The sequence below is a fragment of the Phalacrocorax aristotelis genome, chromosome Z, assembly GCF_949628215.1.
Source record: "Phalacrocorax aristotelis chromosome Z, bGulAri2.1, whole genome shotgun sequence".
In the NCBI taxonomy this organism is placed as follows: Eukaryota; Metazoa; Chordata; class Aves; order Suliformes; family Phalacrocoracidae; genus Phalacrocorax; species Phalacrocorax aristotelis.
Window position 1 is genome coordinate 36731107 of NC_134311.1, and position 22106 is coordinate 36753212.

Here is a 22106-nt window from a genome sequence, read left to right on the forward strand (position 1 = left end):
GGGAGGTAGACTTTTGAAACCAAAGTTTCAAACAGGTTTAATTGCTACAGTCACCTTTGTCTCAGGCTTTTGGACCATGCTGTTTATAATTCCTGTCCAGAGAAACATCCTTACCTTGTAGTCAGGATTAATTACTTCCATATTTCTTGTTCATTTCATAGGAAAGACATTAAAATGACCTGACAGTCAGCTGATTTTCAATAGTTTCAGTTTGAATGGGATCTCAAAGCCCATGGATAGATTTATGTCTATGTGGTGCCAGAGGTTTCAGGAGCTGGTTCGCTGTAATCTGTAACTACTGTTAAGTATTTTAGGTTTGACTTACTTAAAAGGGAATTCTAGTGAGCATTTTTAAGCTGTGTGGACAGTTGTTACAGACTTATACATGCACATCATATGCATACAAGGTGCCTGCAAGGCCAACAGATACATTTTAGTTTTCAAGGCAAGATTAAAGTTCTTTATAAATACAGGGGTAGATGGGGGAATATAAAAGTGTATAGAGATACTTTCTTCTATTTCCCTCTCAGTAAACCTTTACTGAGAACACCATATGCATTATATATAGTTCAAGTGGATGGTATCTGGTTTTAGCACAACATGTTGGAAAAGTGTCTCATCCTTTACTGGATGAATGAGATGATCCAGGAAAAACACAATTATCAGCTGTCACTCTCTGGCAAAATGTCAGGCACCACCCACAAGCACAAATCAACCTACTTCCCAAAAATATGTCAGCAGAAGGAGGGAGATTTTCTTTTCCACATTAACACCGTATAACACCTGCTGACCTGATCAGCTTTGTAAAGAGGAAAGTGCTCGTTGATCACCAGCAGCTAAAAGTAGTTAAAGAACTGATGAACATGATTTTGCCATATGTAGAAAGTGGTGTTAGCAAAGCCTGTACTGCCGGCAGTCATTGGAAGAAAACTGCCATAGAAAGATTATGTATTTACAAGACACCAACCTGTAACAAAATACAAGGAAGATAATGTCTTGTAACTCTATTCTTTTTCCTTGTGTAAATAGATTTGACTTCTATAGAGATTTCATTAGGTGGTGTGTTTTCTTTTGTGTTTTTCTTTTTTGCTTTTATTGAATTTTCAAAGACTATGAAGCATACTACTCATGCATATCCAAACCCTCAGAAAAGTATGATGATTTTCACAGCAAAAACATTTACTGAGAACACCAACAAAAACCACTTGTTTTTTTCCCTTCAGAATGCTTGCATGAAAATAAGCAGAAATCACAAAGGGTTCAGCACTCTTAGAAAACTTCTAGTCAAGCAAATCTCTCACCAGACTCAAAGGGATGTTGTCATGTGGTTTGCTATGGGCTAAGCTAAGACGGATAGGGCAGGGGAATCATGACCAAAGTGGATTTCCAGAGGACATTTTCCCTGATGCAGTCAAAATTCAGCAGAGCTGTGCATGCAACAGAACACAACAGTTTCACCAGCCTTTTGAAAGAGTAAATGCCCTGTCACGCTGAGTTTTCTAGCAGTGTCAGAGACAGCACATTGACTGCTGCAACGCTTAATTTTTAAATACCTTTCCAACACTTGGAAATTCTTTTTCTGGTTTTGGGTATCTGGGTTTCCTAAAGCAATGCCCAGAAGAAGAGAGAAAGATCTCTGAGCATAGGACCTGCAATAGCCAGCATGTTATAGAGGGATTGGGACTTTCCATCCTTCCTGCTAAAGCTTCTCCAGTGTTAGGTAAAAATACTTAACCAAGACTTGAAGCTAGGGGTAAAACAAACAGAATTTCTCTGTCTTCTTGTAGCATGGGAGATGCCAAGTTTGGCCATACCAAACTTCAGGGTTTCTCTAAGCCAGGGAACTCGGGTGCTCTTTGCTGAATGCAGGAAGCCAACGAGAGATGTCACACAAAACACACCAGCCCCCTGTGAGAGAGGAGGTAGTACACAGTGTTCACTTCAAATTAGTCTTCACAGGAATGTAAATGACACATAAGCTGAAGAGAAAGTTGTAAGAGAAAAAGTCATGTAAAGTAACGGAAGAATTTTCAGAATCCTAAGTGAAAGAAAAAGGTAGTAAAATTGATACAGATGCTGAAGGAAAACTGAATGTGCTAGCATTCCCATTTTCCAAAAAGTCAGTGAGAACTTTATTGTAAAATAGCAGCCTCTTTACTGATAGAAAGCCAGCTCAAAAATATGAAATTCTTAGTTAACTAGTGCTGATTACTGCAGTGATATCTGATTGTATATGAAGAGCAAGAATTTGACATGACTACCTTTTGGTTTAAGTGGGGAGGGAGTTCTCTCTAGGAGTCAAGAATACCATGAGTCCTGCCTTACATGTACCAAGAACCTACAACAAAGATTTGCGCCTTTTCATTAACAAAACTCTGAGCATCTTAGGCATTTTTTTGGTGTAAGAGAACTCATGTCTCAGAAAGCTCAAACACAACCACTGAGAAGTGAAAAATCCAATGCAGTAGGGTAGGATTTGGATAGGAATTTCAGTAAGGGATATTATTTTTGTACATCTGTATAGAGTAGTAAAGTGCAATTAGTTTGTGGTTGACAGCAACTGCTGAATTCTGCTGTCACTGATCAATGCTTTCCACTCTAAGTAGGGTGTGTTGTAATACCCCATTTATCTCTCCTCCACTAGTAGGCATTTATGAGCCTCAATCATGACAATATTTGAAAATAGAAGTCGCTATTCCCTTCTCTGGGTTGTCTTTATTCCAGACAGTTAGTAGGAAGGTCTGGTACATTTGTTGGTTCCTTACTTTTGTATTGGCTAGCTTGCTGCTGTGATTTCCATGCATGCAGGAAACAGGCGATATGCTCTGCAGTGTGTGGCATCAAAAGAACATACAGTATACTTCCCAAGATGACAGTCGGCATCAAAAGTTACCAAAATGTGGATATTTTTGCAGCAGGAAAATTGTTTTCTTAGGATTACCAAACTAAAATACCTGAGATTTTCTTCTCTCAGGTCCCCAGCACAGGATTTAAAGACCTCACTTTGTTACTGTCGCTCATCTAGAAGAACCAGATTTGCTAGACACTTAAGGCATGCAGTTGGTTCTTCCAGTTAGACAGAGGGACCTGAAAAAAAACTGAGTTAAGACAACTGTTGCCGTTGAGTTGAAGGATTAGCTAAGCTGATAGGTTTGAAGAGAATCTTGTTTTCAGTGGTGACATGACATAATGCAAAGGCTTATCAGTAAAACAAATAATGCTTGTTACATATATTTAGATCACACTACTATATATCTTAACATATACGGTCATTCATACTCTCATGAAAAATTCTGGGGAAGTTTTTAGGATTTGCTTGTGTATGACTCATTGTATAACTAACTCAGTTGTTTGTCCATTCTTGGAAGTTTTCATATTTTTTATCATTATCTCTTGAATGGTGGGAACTGTTATGTTCATGCAAAATAAACCAGTTCTCCAAGGCATTGCTTCAGCTACTACTTAAGTAATCACTTGCCCCCAAAAGTGAGCACCTTGGAAAAATTTAAAGAACAGCTCCAGAAGTGGTGCTTTAAAGCTTGGGAACCAACCAGTAAAGTGCATAGCTCTTACTGACAGCAGCCTTCACTGTCTTGTGACTCACAGTGCCTATCTTTGTGTGCATTTTATCAGCCGTAAAGGGATATGCCGTCTTTTTCCTGTAATACAGCTTGCTGTCCGGCGCGCCCTACGCCTACTACTGATTAAGTCGTTTGGATACGTTTTCTGAATATAATTCCCATACTGAAAAAATCAAGTTTTGTCATCACCTATGTGCAGCTCCCGAAGGCTGTGACAAGTTCATTCACACTGGTGTATTTCCATGGAGGCTGAACATTTGTTAATATACTAGTGTAGACTTTTAATGGCTGTCAGATGTTTCTCCTGTACTAACGATACTAAAAGCTCTGTTGCTGTGTTCATAAATGTAATAAGAGGGAGAGTGATTTAATGCTACTTAATAATTCACTGATTTCAGCCTTCCTTTCTTCATCTCTAATGTCCAATCTCTGCTAACAAATTCATGGTGACTATTACGTATCTTGCCCATGTTGCCTGATGAATTTTTAGCAACACTGTGGCAAAAAGTATAAAATGGTACTTTACCATATAAAAGAAAAGCCAAATCCCTTCTTTCTTTTTGTTTTTTTATATTCTACTCCCTTTCTCTGACTCTTGCCCAGCTTCTCTGGTTGCTCATTATGTACAGTATATTATTATGTTAGAAAATGTCTCCATAACAGTACTATACCACATCGACAGTCAGCTCTTGAAGTGTCCGTTATCGTGATGATAGGAAACAGGACAGCCAGTGGAGCCCTGATCTTTTATAGACCTGCTGTTAGAAGTACAGAATGTCTTCATGTCTCCATCGTGTGACAAACATAAAACAGTAATAGGGCTCACTTCTGAAAGCGGTGCTTAATTAAAACAATATTTGCACCATTATTTTATTCAATAATAAAAAACAATATGGAAAGCTCTTAAACTTCTGTATAAAAATAGACTTCTTGAGAGTAGATCTAGTCCTCACTAGTATAGAAGATTTAACTGATTGCCTTCAAACATTTTTAATAAGGATCTTGAAGATGTCACATCAACTGGGCTGGGGGGGAGGGGAAGCCTATGACACTAGGATTTCTCTAGAAAAAAAGGAGTGGAAAATAATCTTAAAATGGAAATGTTCTTCTAACCTGTGATGTTTTTTCTCATAAATATTATAAACCTCATTCTTTGAAGACAAAGCTTCATGTGCCACAAATTGCCTGGAAGTGTAACATAAAAAAGTCTTCTTAGCACAACGCAGTTGAATCAGTCTCCATGCAGAGGGGATGTGGTGTAGTATAACCAGAGCAGGATTTGAATAGCAAACAGTGAAGTTCTGAGTCTGAAAGAAGGTAAGGGGAAAGGCCAAAAGACAGAAACAAGGTATTTATGTACACAAAAATTTTACTCAATAAATGTCATTTTTAAGAAAAGCTGTGTGTTCATAAGGGACTGTATTAGCTAGATAAAAACGTTATGCATACAGATAATATTCTAATACCACTGATCTTTAGACCAGTCAGAGGCATGTTTACAGTACACAGTTTCTCTGACTTCTTGGCATAAGTTTTCGTTTGAGTTTATCTTCCTCCCTTCATTATAGAAGGTCTATTATGAATAGAAGGCCTATTTGTAGTAGACTCATTTAAAACAAAAAAAACCCATGCATGCTTAACAAGAGGAAACAGCTTGTCAGAGATCAGCAGGACTAGGTGTCTCCATATGGGAAGGCAAGCCCAGAACTGAAAGCAACAGCAAGCAAGGCAGGTGAGGTGGTGGCTTTACAGACAAGGGCCCGGCACAGGAAAAGCAGAGCAGTTCTGATGCTGGTAACCTCATCAGCCAGGAGTCCAGAGGTCACCAGGCAAGTTCACAGTGATCAGACAGGTCTGAAGTCAAACCATGAAGTCAAGGCTGGTCGGGGACTGAATCAGCAAAGTACATGGCCAAGCACTGGCCCAGCTGCAGTATAGTTCAAAGACCCACTGCCTGACCATATCTGCAGTTCCCAAGCAAATCGGGGAGCCCCAGTGTTGCTTCTCACTGCTTTTTCACAGCAGTCTGATCCCAGGTTACACAGCTGCACCGTTTCAGAACTAGCCTTGAGCCAAACTCATAGGAGAGGTAAATAAATTGGACACTGGGCCCCAGCAAAGCTTCTGGATTTGCGTCAGGTTCCTCTACAAAAAAGACTTTTCTTTCATTTCATGAACTTTGTTATTTATAGTTTTATGTATCTTATTCTGAGAACTTATTCAGCCATATCTCCCACTTTGTAACTTCATGGTGATGTAGCATAAGCATACCTAAGGACAAGCAACTACATAGCAAAATGTTTTGAGATCCAGAACTGGAAAGTGATCAAAAAGCAGTTCTGGTTCAGTCAGTTTTTAATGGCTTACTTGGTACTCGTTCATTTGAGGTACATTGTATTCAGTTTTCATTTGGCAGAACCAAGAGAAACCAACACAATGTCATTGGTTGGAAGGAATTAGCCCCTGCAGGGGGATAGGGAGTTTACTTTCGGAGCCATCGCCTGAACACGAGGGTGGGAAACAAAGGTTTCTTTTCTTGCACTTCTGGTGTTTTACCTGTTTCTCCTTTTTAACTTAAGCTTATTAGGTAGCAAGAATAATTGTCAGACAGAAAAAACTCTGTGGCAGGCTGCCCCAAGGTGGGACACCAATCCCCATGTCTGGAGAAAAAGAACATTTTGCCCCCTCCCTCATATTTCATCTACTGGATGTTAGAGAGAGAGGAACCCTCAGGCATATCTTTTCTCTCAGAAAGCCCAAGTGAGACATTTTTTTTCCCTTCTGAAGCTGGAATGTAGCTAGAAAAAAGTGGGACAAAAGCCACAGGGTCCTGTCCCTTACAGCGGTGCTTAAGACGTGTATTTTTCAACCTCGCAACTGGTCCAGTAGAAAACATGATCTGGACATGCTTTTCAAAATTATTAGGAAGAGATGCTGAGAGTGCATAGCAATTTCTTAGGGTCATAATTTTGCAAACATCTAGAGAAAGACATAGTGATGAAAAAATGAGAAGTCCATAAAAATTGTGTTAAATCTCAACTATTTAAAATTTCTTTCTTGAACAATAGCATTATTGAATTAGTGGAAACACATGGTATGTGTATGAAAGGAGTGATCAGAGATGTAGAATACAAGCTAGATAAAACTCTCAGAGTAATAATGCTTCAGTACTTCCTACTGCCATGATGGGGGCTACCTGTATGAGCAAGAAGTAGAAACTAGTCTGCAGTCTGTAATGCTCTCCTTCAAATGTAATTTATTTAAGTCTTTCTTTGTAGTGTATATATAGTTCTACTCAGATAATTTGATGCAGGCTAAATGATCTGCAATTGATAAAAACACACAGTAAAGCTTTTGCTTGGCTTTAATGTAAAAGTTAAATTCATCTGTCCCAACACTTTGATGACAAAAAGATTTTGAATATCTCTCCTCTCCCTCTCAGTGTCTATAACATAATAACGCTTCTACACTGACACTTTGCCCAAAAAAATTCAAATAGCCAGTTCAGCAAACCAGGTGCAGTCATGAGATGTGACTATTCTTTGTTAGACGTGCTGCCAGAATAGTCCTTAAACCAGCCAGTGAGACTGGAAACAGACCTGGGTGCGTAAAACAAAAAAATCCAAAGCTAAGCCTATAAACAGCTCTGTGTTTTTTATTTAGCTAATTTAATTACATGAACTTAAAACAGACCAAGTGTGTGCAAACAGCAACATTCTTCTATAACTTGATGCATTTTAAATGCTGCAAGTGTTTTCTTGTGGGAGAGAGAAGAGAGGCACACTGAGCTCTCTCTGAAAGCAATTAAATACTAATAACAGGGGGTGACATCATGCTGCATGACTTCTTCAATTAGAACACCAAGTCATTTCTGGCTTAATCATTCCCACTTGTTAATTTGTTCTCTAGAAGACTTAACAGACCTGCTTCTTGCCCCTATTTAAAATAGGATTTCTGATTCTGACACCTTTTAAACAGAATTCCACTTGGATGCAGCCTTCTATTAAAACAGAATCTGGTATTTTTCTTACAGCAGAACAAGATGTCAATAGCTCAGATGAAAAACTGATACAAATTAAATAAATGAACATGAGTGCTTTCATTTGCTATTTAGCAAGACTGAATCATTTTCTTACTGAGATGAAATAGAAGTTCTGACACCTGCCACAGTAGAAAGCAAATATAGCCCAGTATATGTAAATTATTATACACCTTCCCAAGTGCTTACTTTATAGTTCCTAACAAAATTGTGGTCTTATTTCGAATCACGTATTCAGAGTCTTTGAGGGGAATAAGGAGAAATTGTAACATTGAGCATTTAAAGAATGTTACTAGAGTAGGGATAATCAGGGATATTTTACTAATTACATGGCAGTATGTGATCTGAATCTTGCTTTGCATAGTATTTTTGCTTCTATACTGTTTTCAGTCTTAAAAGGTTATTCTTAAAATGCTTTCCATATTAGGCGAATAATGCAGTATAAAAACATCTAACCTGAAGCCTCTTCCTATTCTCTGCTCTTATTCATGGACATTGAGATGCTACTGTAGCCTTCCATTTTTCAACCTTTTGTGCTCTAAATCTAAATGACTGATATTGCAGCTACCTTTTCAGTGCAATCCCCACCTATTTCAAAGGAGATACAGCAATAAGTACTACCCTTTTCCTTAGAGTTGAAAATAGTGAATAACTGTAGAAAAATAAATTTAAGATCAAACCTAGTTTCCATCCTCAAAACAGGTTTGATTTTTAGAAGTCATTTTTGATTTAAGTCATTGCACCTTATCGATTCCAAAATCCCTTCTAATATTCAACTGGCCTCTCTGATAGTTACTACAGCTCTTAATCTGTGTAGGATTCTGAGTGATTTGGCAGTATTTCTCAGGGTAATTGCTTACAAGACTGTAACAACAATAACGAGGGCTGTCAGGTGTATTGGGGCTTGCCTGAGCTGAACATATCCTGGACAGTGTGAAACTGAATTCAGCTTCATCCTGATGTAAATAAAAACTTATACATATGAGAATCTTTTACAAAAATATAAAAAGAGAAAAGGAAAAAATCTGAAAAAAAAAGGAGAGTCTTAGGAAAAATGGAGGTGGTTGAATGAAGAACAAATGTCAGCAGCAAAAGAAAAAAAGAACAGGATCTGTGAAACATTTGGGGAAAAGAAAATACATCATTGTGTTGCAGAGGAATCTGGCGGACTTTTTAATACAATTTTCAAATAACATTTTTCATGAAATTTAGTAAGATCAATAATTTTTAAATTAAATGTAAATAAATATAGGTAAAGCATCAAAATATCAGGACCTCACCCAAACTGAAGCATCTGTCTATAATTTTAAAGGGTATCTTCCGTTCTTTTATCTGTGAAATACTTCAGAAACTTAAGCTAATAAGCCCTCCATATAGCCCTGCAAAATATATTCCAGTATCCCCATTTTACAGGTGAAGAAACATTGAGTTACTTGGCTTAGACCACAAGAAAATGATGTATCATCAGAGCCAAATTAGAGATTTATATTTTCTAGTTCTGCGCTCAGACTGTTAAATCACATCTCTCGGTCCAGCCATCGCTACTAACAAACTGCCTTCCAAATTAGCAGTGAAACATGAACTCGCAGACCGTCTGCAGTGTCCCTCTTGTCGCTTCTTCCTTTTTCACTGGAGTGCTCATGGACTTCATTTCCTAGGGAGAGCTGAAACACTGAGATCTACTTTGAATATTGATATTCATGTGTAAAAGTCCCTGCGCAACAGAAGTGATCCAGAGCTTTCTGTAGTGCAGAAGGTCGTGCATCTGGCATCTGCACCTGGTGAAAAGCTATTCAAAAGAAAACAGTAGAGCCATTTTCCAACAGCTACGTATGTGCCTCCCACAGAGAGCTGCAGCTTCTGGCTTGGGGTAAGGACAGGAACTCTGTTACTGCTCTGTATTTTTTCAATGTGAAAAACTATTATACCAATTTGGGTGGCTCTTCACTGCTAAGTAGCCTGTGCTGTAAGCCTGCCTTAAGTCTCCTTTCCTCCCAGTTAACAGTGGGCAAAAGTCTCTAGCAATCATCGTCATTAAGCTTTACTGTATTTCGTCTAACAAGAGTGTATAGAAACAAAGATGAAAATGTGCTCCAGTTAGACAAACAAGTGCCCATATTGTTTCAGATTAGTAAAACCAATAATTCAGTCAACAGCTTCAAAGGTTTTCATTAGATATTTATTTCTTTCTCATATTCCCCTCCATCTTGTCACTTATTTTTGTGCAGCCATTTTATTTCCGCTCAAACACTGTGGGAGAAATCCTGATCCCTTTACAGTCAAAGGCAATGGTGAATATACCCTTTGCCGCAAGGTTTTAAGATATGCATATGAATGCAGTGCACAGTAAAAAGCTTCTTGCTATTTTACAGTATTAAAAATATACTGTCTTTCTATCTGTGAGACAAATATCTGATATATACTTCACAGCAGTAAATCTTCAAGTATAAAGGGAGAAACTGGTCCTGGCATAATTCCAGTGGAGTATTTAGGGTGACACCATGACGGAGTTTGTTTGGCAGCATCTCTTTCAGGAGTTGAGAACCATCTTGCCAGGACTTGAAGACATGAAGATTTTATCACAGGAAGAAAACTAACACTTTTTTTATTACTTCCCTAGGCTTGCTGTGTCCTACAAGGAACATCATCAGTGGGTCACAGCTGAATGTCAATTGTTTGGCAGAAAGTATATTGCACAGACATATACAATGTACCATAATGTGAAGAAGATACAAATCCTGACTTAGAAAAGCTCAGAATATAGGGGAGAAGAGAGGTAGGGAGGTATGTAGACAGAATGATGGACAGATAGATTAGTTATGATAACGAATTATATTACGGCCACTTCTTGTAAAAGGAAAGTTGCTGTGCCGAGGCGGGAGACATCCTTGCAGAACAGGGAGAGAATTTTACTGAAGAAGTGGGGCAAAATGCCTCATATCTTGTTAGACAGGCTGAGTAGAAGTAAAGTCATAGCCTACCTCCAAGCCTTGAGGTCTGGATTGTCTCCTACCCACCACAGCTGCTGCTGAGCTGATGAGAAAGTCAGGCCCAGATACTTCATCCCTGTTTAGAAGCGGGTAAGAGGAATTGCCTCCAGCTTTGCTGCCAAGGTGGAAACCATAAGAAGTTTGCCGGTTGTGGTGATTGGCTTCAGCCCCATCCTCCTCATCCTTCTTTAAGTTACTAGACAGTTGGTAAGATCAGGGGACTGGGTTTGGAAAAGGTTTTGGAAGAGCCCTGGATGTGAAGTGCAGGTGCTGCACTCACATGCAGTGTGGCTGGGGGACATGGTTCAGCTGACTCACTGGGAGATGCTATCGCATTGTCTCGCAGCTTAGCAGCACATGGTGTGCCTGTATGCCTATGCACCTTGGGATTACCATTGCCTTACCTTTCATGCGACAAAAGCTGGGAAGCTAGACTGTTTTTAGGATCCTCAGAGGAGACTGGGGGTACTGCCTCTAAAGCCACCCAGGTGCTGGTGTCAGCAGAAGTCTTTTTGCCAAGCAGTGTGGGCTGAATGCTTATGCAATTTTAAGAAAATTATGAACTCTGAGTATGCTTGTGCCTCTGTTTTGTTACTTCTGCATTTGCATCAGAGATGCTGCACCAAAGCAAAGACCACAAAATGTGAAATCTTTGAGAGCCTCGTGGGTGTGTCACTGTTCCAAGATAAATATATCTATTTTTCCCAGAGTCCTACCTCAAGCACTGATTGAGAACAGTTTATAGAAGTATGAGTATTGAATTGATCTAAGGGTAGCAAAGACCCCAGAGAAAGTATGATAAAGTTCACTGTGTTGTTTATCTAACTAAGATTCTTTTCTAGCATCAAAGTGTAGATCCAGTTATAAAAAAATCTCAGTCAGTGTTTGACTTGGTTATGAGCAGAAGAAGTAAAATTCAGCCATAGCATAAACATTCAAATTCCACTGAAATCAAGAGGGATCATTCCCACTTACACCATGGCTGAATTTGGTCTAGCAATTCTCAGAGCTCCAAAGCGGATGCCACTGCAAAAGCAATTACTATTGAAAACAAATAATTAGTCTTATTGTACTAGCACCTGGTGGAGCCACTTGGATGTGAAGGTCCCTACAGTCAACACCATTGCATGTTGTAGTAGGAGAACATTCCCCATTTTATATTTTATCAGTGGACAAGGAAAGCGCTGTGGTTTGTCCAAGGCCACTTGGCAAGCTTATGAAGTTTGGAATCGTTGATTCTTGTCTTCTTGAAGTAGGCTGTCTGTGACTGTTCACTTAACTCCTGTTCAGGTTTTGGGTAACACCCAGGTCATGCTAAGGCCCAAAGTACATGGGGAGCTGTGCCATAAGGTCCATGTGACAGCAACACATAGGCAGGACGCGGTGGCCAGGAAGGGCTAAAGGTCATTATGCAGCCGCTATCACCTGCAACTTGCTGTCTCCTGCAGCCATCATCCTTATGTTGATTGTCTGGCAGTTTCTTCAGAATCCACAACTTATGGAAATGGCATAGACTGAACTTCCAAGCTGGAAGGTATAAATACGTCAGCTTAGCCAAAAAACTTTTGAAGTGCATCCAACGGCAGCCAGACTGCTGAGGCTTTTGTGGTTCCCAGTGTGGTACATGGGATGCCCACACATTGGCAGGGAAGGAAAGATGAGCTCTACCACCCTTACTCAGTTAGGTAATAGTTTGCGTGTAGGCACGTAAGTTACAGGTCATGAATTAGGTGAGAATTAGTGAATTCATGTATTAAGACTAGTCTGTACAAAGGGGATTCATCCCTTGACATGTTTATTCATTTTCTTTCTTAATGAGTCACAGAATAAAGTTTAATTTACAGAACACCTTGTCCTGTAAGTTTGAGATACAAATAGACTGTGACAGCTACATAGTTTGCTGTAACTCTTTTTTCTGTGCAAATATTAGCTGAATGCCTTTGTCATACAGTGCATTTTAAGCAGGGCGGGAAGAACATTTTGTGTGAAAGTGGATCTTTGCACCCACTTTCTGTGGGGAGTGTACTCCCATACACCATCCAGATCCCCAAGGTGCAGGTGGAGTTTCCATTACCATGGCTTGCAGTCTGCGTGGTTGCCTTGCACCGTGCTCTTAGAACTAAATGGTGTTCATGTCAACAGTAATGCTCCCATTGATTTTGTCTGCATCCAAGCATGGTCAGTCAGACCTAGCTGGGTACTGGATGACGTTTCCTGTAGGCTATTGTCAGCAGCAGCCCTGTGCGGATAGCCAGGACAAGGCTTAGCAGTAGGCCTCCATTTCTTCAGTCCCAGATAAATTTGTCCAAGTTGGAGCTTGGTCATGTCGTGGACAAGGTGAAATCAGTTGCAACAGGCTTTGCTTCTTGGAGAACAATATGAGATGTTTGTCCTTCACCAGGCCATCGTCTTCTCTAGACCTGGCTAATCTGATACTCTCGTGGGGTCACTAGTTGCAGCAGTGGACCAAGGCAGAGCTCTAACCTGAAGCTGAGGTGTCTCCTCCCGTTCACACGACATAAAATTCCCCCGATAACAATAAAAGTTTTACAGTTCTGTGAGTACTTCCAAACATACAATACCCAATAATTACTTGAACACTGATCTTCCCATTATGGCCTTCAAACTGAGTAAGCAATTAACTCTCCTTTCAAAAAGAGTATTTTCTCAGGTTGAAGTGAGACTGCAGCCTGTGATTCATCTAGGGCTTTCACAAGAAGTCAGTGAGAAAAGCAGGATTCTCAAGTCACTGTAAACACATTTCCCAGATGCCTTATGCTTCAGCTGGGACTTGCACAAATGGCCTTTCAGACTAAATGGACCCGGCTAATCTGCAGTGCAAAGCTGTCTCTATTGCATTTTCTGTGTTTGTTACCACAAGCAGTAGGATGACAGCTTGATTACATTTATGACATTTAAGGAGCCAGGACTTTTCTTCTGTTACCAGAAGAACAAGAGAAATCACTTGCTTTGAAAGAAAAGAGCCTGAAAGTTCATTTTTAGTTTGAGACTTAATCAATAGCTCTTCATTAACCTTTTATTTTAGTGATTAGAGGAAATTATCTCAGACTAAAGGTATGTGGTTATGCACTAGCATGAAAAAAATGTTGTATTCCATGCTAGCACACCATTCAAGGACTGCAGTCAAAACTAAAAAAAGTAAATGTCACCAAGCCATAATTTCTGTTCTCAACTGTAGACTGATTGAAATGCATGACCTTCTTGCACTACAAGTAAGAGGCAGCCTTTCTTCAGAGGACATGGCAAATCCAAAGAGTGAGACACATATAGCATGTGACTCAAGTAAGAAATAATGAACTTAAAAGGAGATGTAATTCAAATAATGGTTGCAGTGTGTTTTAAAACTAGAGTCTGCCTTCACTGCAGTCTCAGAGCTCCCACTGAAGTCTGTAAAGTGGGCAGTAAATAACGGAAATACTGGGCTTCATCTTCAAGTCACTACTTCAGGAGGGGCAAAAACACTAGCTAAATTCACAGTGAAATGGGTCTGTTCAGCAGGACCTTTTCTGGAGAATGAATAAAGCATTATCATTCTGTACTGATTTTAAATGGTTAATCATAGCAGCAGTCCTCTTGAATAGTCCTTTTGCTTATCAATCAGATTTACCTTTTTTAGGAAAAATAATAACTTCTGCTGGAGACAAAAATAAAATTCCCATCAGGAGAGGTAAGAATGTGTCCATTCCTAGCTTACTCCAGACAGCCCTTTCCATTTTATTTAGTGTCTACTGCCTCTTGCCAAAGTTTCTTCCTGGCTGTGAAAAGAGAGGCAAGACTTGGAATGGTTGGAGGGGACTGAGGAGGTGATAATCTTTATGGAGATTCTTAAGTCTTTTCCACACTTAATAAATCTGGCAGTGTCATCTAGTAATGTCCTTTTATTTAATATGTCATTCAGAATTTATTAAGAGGCCCTGGTGCTTATGATGAATGTGCTCTTTCCTAGCATATTAAAATGATATATTTATATAAAAATACAGTCCATAGAATTCCCAGAGCAGGTAAACACTTACTTGGTAGTATCAGTAGCATCCTTCCTCTGATGTCTTGTGTCTTTAACTCGCAAAATATCCCTTCCTTTGGAACTCATCAATGAGTGCTCAGCAGTCTGGTACAAATTTTATTAAGTAAAATAAGTTAGTTTCTATTGCAATAATACTTCAGAACCCAGAAAGAGACCTCCATTACAATAAAATCTCTAAAGAAACAAGAATTTTGTAAAGATTATGATAATTAACGCTGTTTTGCATTGTCATGAGCAGGGAGGGGAAGAGAACATAGCAAAGGTATATCAGTTTTCATGAAGTTAGTTTTGGTTTCTGCTGTCACTGGATCACAGTTGGCTGCTTGCTTAGGTAGGGACAGATGTCAGTCCTTAGGGACACCTTAGCAAAATTAGATTTATAAGTCTTAATGAAAAAAATCTAAAGCACTGCAAGAGAAAAAAATTGAAAGTTTCCTGGAAATGAAGAGCCAAAATCAAAGACAGCCAATTGTTTATTGTCTGTCAACAGAATAAGCATATATTTTCCTCTGAATCTCTAGTCACTAAATATTGCAATTCTACCTATTTCTGATGCTCTAATTTTAATTTCCACTGATATTAATTTTTCAGTCATGTCTTATTTCCAAGCAGAAAGAAGTGGGAGAAAATTCATAATTATCCCCATGTGCAACTACATGCCCATTTTATATTTTTGTTCTCTTTGCAAGCTAATATATGCCACCTAGTAATGTCAAAATTATCTATTTTAAACATAATGAAGTATATTTTAAGAACTTGTTTCAGATTAAGCCCATAGATAGTCTCTGCCAGATCTAGTTTGGCTAGTTAAAGGTGGCATCCCCTCTTTTTTTTTTCATTTTTCCTGCCATTTCTTTGCCAGATTTTACCAGAACTGGCAAATGGCAAACTGTCCTTAATCTACTCTGGGCAAAATCAGACTGCTTAACATCACCAGTTTATGAAATCCCAGCCAATAGGTGGTGATGAACAATTTGAGATTATTATTATCATCAGCTAGAACAGTTATTCGCATCATGAATATTCATCTGGGAAATAACAAAAAGAGGAGTTTTTACATAAACATGTACAAACATACAAAAATGTTGTGAACGCAAAATCCCAAAATTATGCATCCCTCTGGCCAATCTAATGTTTTTCTGTCTTGTAAAAGACATACATTGCTCAGTAAAAATGATAGTTACTCTGTTACTGCTATGCCGTGTAAATAATGACAGATGCTACAGTAACTCGGCAAATAGAAAGTAAGATAAATGTATGTTTAACTTGGGTTATCATAACCAATTTTTTGACATAACTTAAACATAAATAATACCCAATAGAGCAGGCTTCCTGAGTGGTGTTAAACAGTTGCTCCTGATTGCACAATGCATGAATAGCCACAACTAAAGCTGTATTCATAGTTTAAGTGTCTTTCGTATAATAGTTTTGCCAAAAATAGTGATAGTTGCCTTCTAACTATTTTCTAAGATCCATTTTTTTTTTTAATTTCAAGGCATTAAACTATTTTACAAAATATGTATTAATTGTGAGCAACTGGGTTTTTTAGCTGTTCAGTAATGAATCACACACTAAGAGCTGTTATTTCTGCTGTTCTGGTTAGTTTCAGCTAATTCATATCACATTGTTGCTGGTCCCAGATTACATGAGTATGTAACAATATTTCTGAGAAGAATACTTAATATTCCTAATTTAAATGTTCATCTCCATGAATAGTTGTGAATAGGACACTTAATTCTTTTGGGCCAGTATAACTTAGTCGTCTGAGTAGTAAAAGGTCAGTAGAGATGAAGGGGAGATATAACATAAAACTAAACCAGACATTACATGTTTTTGCACTTATCCATTAATTTCATTTCTGTAGAACTGCATGGCTGTCTTGGAAACATTTACTCCTTATTCTTAGGATTCAAAACTATATGTAAGGACAGGCTACAAAAAAGGAGACAAAATAAGAACCCTGGCTGGGGCATACGGGGGTGGTGTAACACCTGATCATGAGCCAAAGCTCAGAGCTGAGCTGTAGAGATGTTACTGGCAAGAAGTCACAAGCAACCGAAGTAGCTACTTTAGCAGTGCAAAAATAAACGAGGAAGATAAATCTCAGCAAAGCCATATGACACTTGCTTTGGACAGACTGGACTGGATGACCTCCAGAGGTCCCTTTCAACAACTCTGATTCTGTGAACATGCAAATGAAGCAGCTATAACCTCCATCAAAATTATGCTAAGGCAGAGGACAATTTTACAGCAAAACATTCTTCACTCCAAACTGTTTTTGTCAGCAGCAAGGTTTTGTTCTTTCTGTTTGAAGCTGCCTTTCTAGCCAAATTCAACTTTTTGCTTTTGCATACTCCATTGCTTTTGGATTTTACAGTAACCATTATGAAGGGTGAAACGCATTCTTAAAAAGCATCCCCAAAACTGTTTCTAATTTGAGTATGCAGCAAATAACTTGAATTTGAGTATTACAAACTCACTTAACTTTAAACATGTGAATAGTCAGACATTGAAAGTTAAAACCATATTTAGGTGCTAGGTTTGGATTACGGCTCTGAAAGGCAATGGGAAACAGCATCATTGCTCTGCTTTTGAGTCTAAGGAATAACAGTCTTTATCGTAAGGTAAATGGTTTCTGTTGTCTTAACTCTTGGAAGCTAGGTAGGCACAGACTGGAAGCCTAGAAATAATTCAGAGGAATTCCTGCAAGGTTGTCTAAACAAGATATCACAAGCTGTCAAAAGTTATGAGCTTTCCAAGCCAGAGAGAAATTTTAGACATTAAAATTACCTAGACACCTTTTTGAATATACTAAACAGAAGAAAAATTCAAATGTAAAATTTACATTACAAATATGGTAAAGTTAAATATATGTATATAGTGTATTAAGCGAAAAATAACCTGATACGCAGGAAACTAAATGAAAACTTTAAAAAGGCAGGTGAAAAAAGATGGTACTTCTCAGTGAATCCTTCAAATCTGAACAAATCAGATTAAGACTCTTATCAGCCTTATCTAGAATAATACAGTTCACACTTATATAGTGATACAGAAACAAATTCACACAGAGAGCCGAAGTAAGGCATACTGTTTTGGAGAATATGGCTTATCACAACCCCCAACTCAGCCTTCCCCCAGAGACTGGAGATCTGCAGGGCAAGCTGCCATTCTTGTACAGTATAATGGTATGTCAGACTATCAAATGGTCTAAAAACATCATGGTTACATAGAAATCAACAGTGCTGTACACAGTTAATCCCAGCTGATCCCAAACTGCTGTCGTATCAGAAACAGTAGAATTATGATAGAGATTTAGCAGTCTTCTGATCATTTGGATCTCCTGAACACATCCGAGCAAGCAATTAGTTGGTTTCAGGATCCATCTGATGAGGTGAGAAAGCTGTAGGTTCTCCCAGCCTCAGTGGGTTATCAGTAAGACAGAGGAGTTCCTGGGAGGGCTAAAGAGTGAGACTGGAAACCCAGCTTTTGTGTCCCTGGGCACAAGATCAAAGTAGAAGGTTTTGGATCTCTGGGAGGCCTATGATTGCTCAAAGTTGCAATAGGGATGGATTTGGTCACACAGCATCTCATAGTTTACATAGTTTAAAGACTCTGCGTCGTCTTTTCCATCTTCAGTGCCCAGGCTCTGATGAAGGTTAGACACCATAACCTAGGAGGAAATCTAGGATTTCCTCTTTAGATCCATTTCACTTACTGATATGCATACTGATAGTTCATTTAATTGGATTTTATCATCTCCTACTTTTACAGAAATAAAGAAAAATAGAAAAGGAAAGAAAAAGAATAATTTCAGTTCCTAGAGCACCCACTTGGCAAAAGCCATCTGGTATTTGTCTATGTCATTAATTGACTTCACAGCTGAAGACTTTAAAGAGGAACTGTGTGGGAACTGGAAATTAGGTTATTTCAAAATTTGTTTTCATTTTAACTCATATAGATGTGTTATATTTAGAAAGTTCTTACAAAAACAGAATTCCAATAAATAATTTGTCTTGTAGTATTACTTTAAGAAGGTATCAAAATATAACTTCTTAATTTTGATATTTTTCTTGTCTTTCCTGGTTTAGTTGATAAAATTCTGGTTTCTGTTAAAAAAACCCAAAACTTCTGAAATATTTTGCGCTGGTTTATTCGGTTCTGTTTCAGTGGGCTGCCTTCCAAATTACCATATTCCCATGTTTAAGTGCAGATTGAATGCCATTTTTTTTCCCAATGGAAAATTTTGCAAGATCTGCCTACAAGGAGCCAGCTGTCTAGAAGATGCTGTTAAATACTCTTTAAAAGAGGAAGAGAAACTCTAGAGATATTTGTGCTGACTGCCCCTCATCATTATTGGTTGTCATCACCATAATTTCATGTACACATCCTGTGGATGTTCCATCTGATCTGTGCTCCTGTCTGCTCAGTCACATCCTCCTCAGGCACAAGTGACACCACCTTGCAGCTTTAAGGAGTATTTCTATCAGACTGGGCCTATGCTACCTGCAAAATTCATCTCGTTCCATAGTAATGCACAAAGAGGCTATGGTGCACACTTAGTTTGCCTTTGTTAGCTGACTCTTACTAGAATAAACCAGTACTGCTTGTTTTGCTTTGCTTTTGTCTCATTTTGTTTCAAACAAGGCAAAGCATGCCACTGGTTAGTAACAACTTGCATTTCCATTGTCTAATTTTTACAAAAATATATATTTGCCAGAGACTTCAAGCTTTTACAAGTAAAGAAAAAATAATCTTCAGGGAAAGCATAGGAAGTTTCCAATTCATAGTTTTATTGGAAGTAAGAGCATGCAAAATTGCAATGGAAGTTACTGCATGTTTTCAACCTCAGTGGAAGGCAATAGGTAGCACAAACATTTTATGTGATGTGTTGTTGTGATATAGTAATTTTATGTTTTCCACTTTACAGATCTGGAACAAAAAAAATTAGAGTCCAGTTTATCCCGTCACAAGAATTACTTGCAAAGCTCCTAGAAGCATATTCCACATGTGCTGGTGATGCATGCCAGAAGCAGTAAATGAATGTCATTTATGGTGGGTCTGTTGTTATCTACAGCTACAGAGAGCACAGAAAAAAGTTATGCTTTTGAAATTTTGTAAAGGACGTAATTATTTTTAAAGTTCTTTTCTAGCTAGAACTGGGGGGCGGGGGGCGGGAGGAGTTGGCAGGCAGGCAAGGAGAGAAATAGGCTACCCCATGAGAGATTTTAAATGAGTGGCTGGGATGAAAACATAGGCTTGAATTTAGAAAAGCTCCAAAGGGTTGTAGCGTGTACAATAGCTGTTGCCAGTGCTGTGGTGTGTATATACAAATATACACTGATACGCAGGCCTAGATTTTCAAAAGAGTTTAGTGTCCAGGTTGGGAACCATGTTTTTTGAAGGACTATGCTTCAACTTACCCAGCGTAGTTCTTTTGAAAGATATCCCTGTTTAGTTGCCTGAATGGGAGCTGCTCTCTTTAGGGCGCCCGACCCTAGCTGTCAGCACTGCACGCTTGAAAATCTGGCCCCGGAGCGCGTATGCGCACAGCACGCACCGCTGTGTTTGCAATTATGTGCAACGTACAGATGAATAGATAGCGGGACATTTGATTGTGATTAGGCAGATCACATTCATTTTTAGCAAATGTTAAGAAAAAGCTGCTAAGAAAATCCAGCTGAGTCGCAGTGAATGTCTGAAACTGGTGTTCACAGCAAATGTGGGTGGGCGGTCCCAAACTGTTTATGTGTGCTGGCCAAGGGACAACAACACCAGGAATGCCAACTGCTGGAAGCCAGATGAGAAGGTACAACCAGCTTAGTGGGACAGGGAGCGTGCCTCTAGAAACAAACCTTACAAGAAAAAGCTACAGGTCAAAGTCGTGTCACATGTAACATTTGGAGACCTTTTCTCAACTATCGCTTGGCAAACTGCTGTCTAAAAGCGTGATTTATTAAAAATTGCAGTGATTACCAAAATAACTACAGTGCAACTCCGTACAAAAATAGAAGAAACGGAGGGGGAATAAACAGTTTCCCGTTATTTTAAAATCCATTGGCAAAGTTTTAAGCTAGAAAGGCTAGAGGAGATGTTTCCAGGGCTAACACATTTCACAGTGTTTACAAGTTGTTAACTTTTCATCATATACTTACTCCTTCCAAGAAAAAGGGGCAGGCAGAAAGTCTCTTTGAAACTATGTATTTCTTCACAAAAAAAAAGCAAATGACAAAACTGTTCTCAGGTTTCTCATAAAACCAGCTCCTATTGGGTTTCTTTGAATATTTGTTCTCTGGCTAGTTAGGCATGAAGAAAGGAAGTGAACCAGCACTCTTTTGTTGTTAACATACCCATGCTGATGAGACTTAGATATCCTCCGGCCACAGTCACCCATCAAAGGTAGCTCTCTTGAAGGATGACTCATAGGAGGGGACAAAGAATAAGGGCTGGGTAGGAATTTACTCTGTAATAAACTTTTGCGTACTTGATTGGTTGGTACCCTTTTAACACGCTTTGGAAACAAACCCCAATCATCTTTCTGGGAAAAACAGAGTGCAGTAGTGGCACACTGATATTTAGATTCTGACAGTGAGAAAAGATCAATTCTCTAGAGAACAGAAGAGACAAAAGACAGTCCATCTCCAGGCTCTCAGGACTGCAACCATAACTGATTTTGTTACCCAACAGAGGGAATGAGGTCTTCTTTTTTCCTTTCCTTTCCTTTCCTTTCCTTTCCTTTCCTTTCCTTTCCTTTCCTTTCCTTTCCTTTCCTTTCCTTTCCTTTCCTTTCCTTTCCTTTCCTTTCCTTTCCTTTCCTTTCCTTTCCTTTCCTTTCCTTTCCTTTCCTTTCCTTTCCTTTCCTTTCCTTTCCTTTCCTTTCCTTTCCTTTCCTTTCCTTTCCTTTCCTTTCCTTTCCTTTCCTTTCCTTTCCTTTCCTTTCCTTTCCTTTCCTTTCCTTTCCTTTCCTTTCCTTTCCTTTCCTTTCCTTTCCTTTCCTTCTTTCCTTTCCTTTCCTTTTTCCTCTCCTTTCCTCTCCTTTCCTCTCCCTTTCCTCTCCCTTTCCTTTCCCTTTCCTTTCCCTTTTCCTTCCCTTTTCCTTCCCTCTTCCTTCCCTTTTCCTTCCCCTTCCCTTCCCTCCCCTCCCCTCCCCTCCCCTCCCCTCCCCCTACCTTACCTTTCAAGTGGAAAATTGTAACTTTTTATGGTAGCAGCTTCAGCTTCCTGGAACTTAAAACTAGTAAGGAAAACAAGTGTTCTGTCTGGGGGTTGTTTGCTGGTATCAGATTCTCAAAATGTTCTGACTTTGACTTGATGTGGGTTGGCACGTTAACTGGGTTAGATAAGGGAGGGGAAGTTGCCTTTTTCTTCTGAAATACATACTTATTTGCTTCAGCTTTAAATTTTTTGGCCCTATGCAGGTTGCAAAGTCCCCCCACATACCTCCCTCTGTAGGT

At 39.0% G+C, this 22106-nt stretch overlaps 1 long non-coding RNA gene across 2 annotated transcripts in view; it reads left to right on the top strand.

Moving 5' to 3' along the window:
- LOC142050760 (uncharacterized) overlaps nucleotides 1-22106 on the top strand; it is a 96036-nt gene that overhangs the window by 64764 nt on the left and 9166 nt on the right. For both annotated transcript variants that reach the window (XR_012658125.1, XR_012658124.1), the window contains one exon: nucleotides 19583-19707. This is a non-coding gene — a long non-coding RNA (uncharacterized LOC142050760). The remainder of the gene's footprint in view (nucleotides 1-19582; nucleotides 19708-22106) is intronic.